Here is a 6,000-nt window from a genome sequence, read left to right on the forward strand (position 1 = left end):
ACCATCTGAGCCACCAGGAAAACCCTGTGCTAGAGTAGTCTATGCCAACTGCAGCTATCTATTAAAGTGTGAGCCTATAATGTGTTATTTAGAATATCGATACCTATTTGATTGGCAAAGACTTACTAAAACTATAAGTTTGTGATTCATCCAACAATTCGTTCACCTGCTCATCAATCAATCTATTTATCCATTCATTAACTCCTGTGTATGTTAGTCAGCCTCAATGTCTTAGGGTATTAATTAGATATATGGTTAAGGCAATAATTTGTACATATCCTCTTGAATAATAAAAAATAAACATTAAATTCTTATCACATTAATATTTTTGGTATCACTTATGTGCATTTGTACCCCATGCATAAATAATTTAATTTAGTAAAAGTACAAAAAAAGAGTGAGAGGGAAAGAGGACTATTCCCATGAATAGTCAGCATTCAATGAAAAGTATGTTGAAGAAAAAGATGTGTGTGTGTATAATAAATATTCTACTCTGATAAAGTTATAATAATATTTATACTAGTAAGCCAAATGTCTTTTTCAGGAAATAGGGTGAGAAAGTCAGGAAAAATAGGTCTTGAGTTTCTATCATTTGATTTGAATATCCAGTCAACAAATTAGACTAATTTGATGATCTGGGACATGCTATGCTCTAAGACTCTACCCAAAATTCATAAGGATTCATAAGGGTCTTAGAAGATAGAGAAACACAAGGACAACATCACATAAAGATGAAGGCATAGGTTGGAGGTGTGTTGCTATAAACCAAGGAACACTTTGGTTACCAGAAATGGGAGGAGGCAAGAAAGGTCTCTCCTCTAAAGATGAGAGGGAGAGACAGAGATAGAGAGGGCCACCCAGCAAACACCTTCATTTTGGATTTCTAGCTTCCCAAACTGCTAAAGAAAAGTTTCTGTTGTCTTAAGTCACCCAGTTGGTGGAACCTTGTTATAGCATCCCTAGGAAACTAATCATCTAAGAATTACATGTTTTACACTGAATGTCATCGGAAACTAGGTCATCTAAGAAACACACTTTTTACACTGAATGTCAAAAATCTTCACAACTGGCTATCAGTGAGAATGTAGAGGCGGCAGGTATCAGTTATATCTGGTCTGCTGTTATGCATTCATGTGGTATGATTTAAATGAATTTCTTCAAAACAGCACACAAAGAAGGCACATGACAAGAGCAATTTCCTTTCCAGGTACAACAAAATACTTCCTTAGTCACCTAGTAACAGGAACATTAAAAATTGTAACTGTAATTACAGACAGAAATACAGATCAATGGAACAGAATAGAAAGCCCAGAGACAAATCCACGAACCTATGGATACCTTATCTTCAACAAAGGAGGCAAGGATATACAATGGAAAAAAGACAACCTCTTTAACAAGTGGTGCTGGGAAAACTGGTCAACCACTTGTAAAAGAATGAAACTAGAACACTTTCTAACACCATACACAAAAATAAACTCAAAACAGATTAAAGATCTAAATGTAAGACCAGAAACTATAAAACTCCTAGAGGAGAACATAGGCAAAACACTCTCCGACATAAATCGCAGCAGGATCCTCTATGACCCACCTCCCAGAATATTGGTAATAGAAGCAAAAATAAACAAATGGGACCTAATGAAACTTAAAAGCTTTTGCACAACAAAGGAAACTATAAGCAAGATGAAAAGACAGCCCTCAGATTGGGAGAAAATAATAGTAAACGAAGCAATAGACAAAGGATTAATCTCAAAAATATACAAGCAACTCCTGCAGCTCAATTCCAGAAAAATAAATGACCCAATCAAAAAATGGGCCAAAGAACTAAACAGACATTTCTCCAAGGAAGACATACAGATGACTAACAAACACTGAAAAGATGCTCAACATCACTCATTATCAGAGAAATGCAAATCAAAACCACAACGAGGTACCATTACAAGCCAGTCAGAATGGCTGCTATCCAAAAGTCTACAAGCAATAAATGCTGGAGAGGGTGTGGAGAAAAGGGAACCCTCTTACACTGTTGGTGGGAATGCAAACTAGTACAGCTGCTATGGAGAACAGTGTGGAGATTTCTTAAAAAACTGGAAATAGAACTGCCATAAGACCCAGCAACCCCACTTCTGGGCATACACACTGAGGAAACCAGATCTGAAAGAGACACGTGCACCCCAATGTTCATCGCAACACTGTTTATAATAGCCAGGACATGAAAGCAACCTACATGCCCATCAGCAGACGAATGGATGAGGAAGCTGTGGTACATATACACCATGGAATATTACTCAGCCATTAAAAAGAATTCATTTGAATCAGTTCTAATGAGATGGATGAAACTGGAGCCCATTATACAGAGCGATGTAAGCCAGAAAGATAAAGACCAATACAGTATACTAACGCATATATATGGAATTTAAAAAGATGGTAACAATAACCCTATATGCAAAACAGAAAAAGAGACACAGATGTACAGAACAGACTTTTAGACTCTGTGGGAGAAGGCGAGGGTGGGCTGTTCTGAGTGAACAGCATTGAAACAAGTTTGCTATCAAGGGTGAAACAGATCACCAGCCCAGGTTGGATGCATGAGACAAGTGCTCAGGGCTGGTGCACTGGGAAGACCCAGAGGGATGGGATGGGGAGGGAGGCCGGATGGGGGATCGGGATGGGGAACACATGTAAATCCATGGCTGACTCATGTCAATGTATGGCAAAAAACACCACAATATTGTAAAGTAATTAGCCTCCAACTAATAAAATAAATGAAAAAATGATAGAGTCAAGGAATAGAAATAAATAAAGTAAAAATTGTAACTGTAATTACACTTCAGACCTCTATTTACATGCTTCTTTTAATATTGGTAGGAAAATTGATCTAGTACTCTTTGGAATCCCAGTTGATTATTTCCATGGAATACATATTTTATTCCCTTTGTCTTCCAAACTTTTGAAAACATATTTTATTAGGGGAATCTAGATTTTTGCATATAGATTCTCCCACCAAATACCATCAAGGATATTTACTAAGTTTTCATGATTGATTTGTGTCCTAATTTATGAAAAATAGTTACAAATAAATAGATAAACAACTATGACATTTTGTAAATTGCTCTACATTCCAGAAGATTGTGTGGAGGCCCATAATGTTAGGCTATTAGTGTAGAGCTTTTAACTCAAATTCTGCACTCTTAAGATCTGTGACATAATAATGCACCAGATACTTCAATCCCTCCCCAGTGTTAGAGAGGAAAGTTTCTATTTACCTTTAGCTGTTTTGTTTGTAATAAGTGTAGCCAAGTGTAGCCAAACCAGGAAAATTATGGTCTGTTTAAAAAAAAAAAAAAAGGATATGTTTTATTGCCTTGAAACAGCTATAGAGTTGATTCCTGCGCTGTTGCCAACATGGGTTTGAACTCTGTGGGTCCACTTATATGCAGATTATTTTCAACAAATATGTACTACCACACTATCTGATCTGCCTATGGTTGAAGCTGTGGATGTAGAACCACATATAGGAAGGACTCATTGTAAAGTTCACTAGAATTTTCAACTATGCAGGGGTCTGTGCTTCTAATCTTTACATTTTCAAAAGTCAGCTATGTATATTATTTCCAACTTTTTTTGTCTTATTCCTACATCTCACTCCTGTGTGTTCAATATTGCACAAAATTATATTGTCAGCACAAAACATCTTAACAGCTACGTCCATGAGTAACTGTGAATTATAATTAACTACTATACACAAAACACATAGAATATCTTATATCAAACAGATACAAATTGTATAATTGGCACATAGGTGTGGGAAGACAACAGAAAAGATTATGAAAACTAATTTTCTATTGTTATAGGAATTTACTGCAGTCTATTTGTTTACCTATAAGCTTCTATATTTTATAATCGCTGAGAACAGGACAGTAGATGGCCATTATTACTGTAAGGGCCCAGATATCTCATTCAGGGTGTGAAAGACTTTTTGAGAACAATAAACAAACAGACATATTTCTTGCTAGCATTTTTTTTAACCAGGAGAAGTTTCTGGATACATTTGTAAAGGATAAAAATCATTGTTCTGTCTCAACAGAGCTATGTAAAATTACCAAAATTGAAAACATTCATGTAGGAAATATATAGTTAAAAATAACTAAATATCTTACATTGTAATTAAGTGGAGTAAACTTTGGAAATAGTAAAACATCTGACTTCTCCCTGCCAAAAAGGTGACATTGTGTGCTCAACCATGACAGTCACAGGAATGAGATCGTTGCCAAGCAACTCTTCTTCTATAATCTTGTAAAAGGTTTTTGTATTTGAGGACAATTGAGGCAAAGAAAAGTTTGGGAAGCTAATGAGGAAGAAATGGCTTCAGTGCAAATCGATCAATAGTGCACCTGACCAGAAAATCAACTATTAATGGGACGACAGGAAGAGAAGCTACTTAGAGCTACTTGAGAGCAAATTTATTATCACCAGGTGTGTTTAATTGTCTGCACCCTAATTCCCTGTTATCATTTGGTCTTTCTGCACATATAGCAATACTTTCTTATGTGGAAGTTCAGTAATATGCAGCAGCATTTCTACTCAGCAGGCTTAACAATAACCCCAGACAATGTTTTGATTACTTCATTTTCTGTGTCATTTAAGAATCCAATCAGCTGTCATTGGTCTCCTTTCATGCTATGCTTATATGCATGGCAGTAAAGCATGATTTGAACTGAGCTCTGCTGCCTGCAAAGATGCAGTCATGTCATTGACACTATTTACATTAAATCAGTGTATGAGACATTCTATAATGAGAAGTTCAGAGTCTGCGGGTCAGGATAGGATAAAAGTCAAGAGAAGAATTTCAGGCAAATTCTGTAGTGTTCTCTGGGTTCTGCCTGTGAAAAAGGAGCTATGGTCAAATCTGAGTTGCCAAATCCTTGACCAATGGCCAAAGGGACCCTCCAGCTCACTTCGGACTTTAGCACCTGATAAAGTTTTCCTGTGTCCCTAATTGGTGAGTTGATCTGGAGCACATATTACTAACCAGGACACTTTTAGAAGCAAGCATTGTGGTCTTAAGCAAACAGGAAGTCCTTGGGGAATATGCAAGTACTCTCCAAAGATTATAGAAATCCTTGGGGAAAAAGAACTTGATAGATCAGTATACTTGCCTAAGGCACCTAAGAAGGAAGCTTCACTTAGGTTATTTGACTATTAAGTAGAATTAGGCCCTCTGCAGACTACAAATTTGGAAATATCTGAACTAAATACAACTACCCTAGAATCTGGATGATAACACAATTTGGGGGGTCAGACACAGGAGATAAATGATTAAGAAGTTAGGAAAACATAAAACTAAAATGAGGCCCCAAAGGCATAATTGATGAGGCTTTTCCTCTTCTGTCTAATCTCATTAGTGTTTGACTCAAAGTCTGAGAAGTAGAGCATGCTATCTCACCATGTGCGCGGGAGCAGACCAGCTCTCAGAATTTAGGTCACACTGGTTCCTCAAAGCTGCACAACTGCCGTATTATGGTCACATGGAACACTGACAGCTGTGTTTCTTTCTTTCGTTTCAATATACTGCTTAATGCTAACAATGTAAGACAGAGGCACGCTCACCGCCACACAGAGACCTATTTCACTAATCAACATTTTATGATGCTCACAATTGTGATTTCCTTCTACCCAACATACAGCTTAATTATTATAACACAGAGTTTTTTTATTCATTTATTTCTGCTAATAACTTTCTCCAAGTCCTATTTGACCACGCATTTCATGAGAAACTAGTGCGTTTCAAAATGCTGTTAACTATCACATTCCATCGTCTCTAGCCTGTGGCTGAAATGGCAGACTGGCAGGGAAAAACACAGTTGCTTTCATGGAGGCAAATATAATCTCATTAAAGAAAACTGGGTTAAAGAAAAATGCACCACCATGCAATCAAACACTCTGACCACAAACATCCTCATCTCAAAGATATTTGAATACAACTGTGTAAATAATGTCAGA

Source organism: Odocoileus virginianus, chromosome 18 (genome assembly GCF_023699985.2).
Source record: "Odocoileus virginianus isolate 20LAN1187 ecotype Illinois chromosome 18, Ovbor_1.2, whole genome shotgun sequence".
NCBI lineage: Eukaryota > Metazoa > Chordata > Mammalia > Artiodactyla > Cervidae > Odocoileus > Odocoileus virginianus.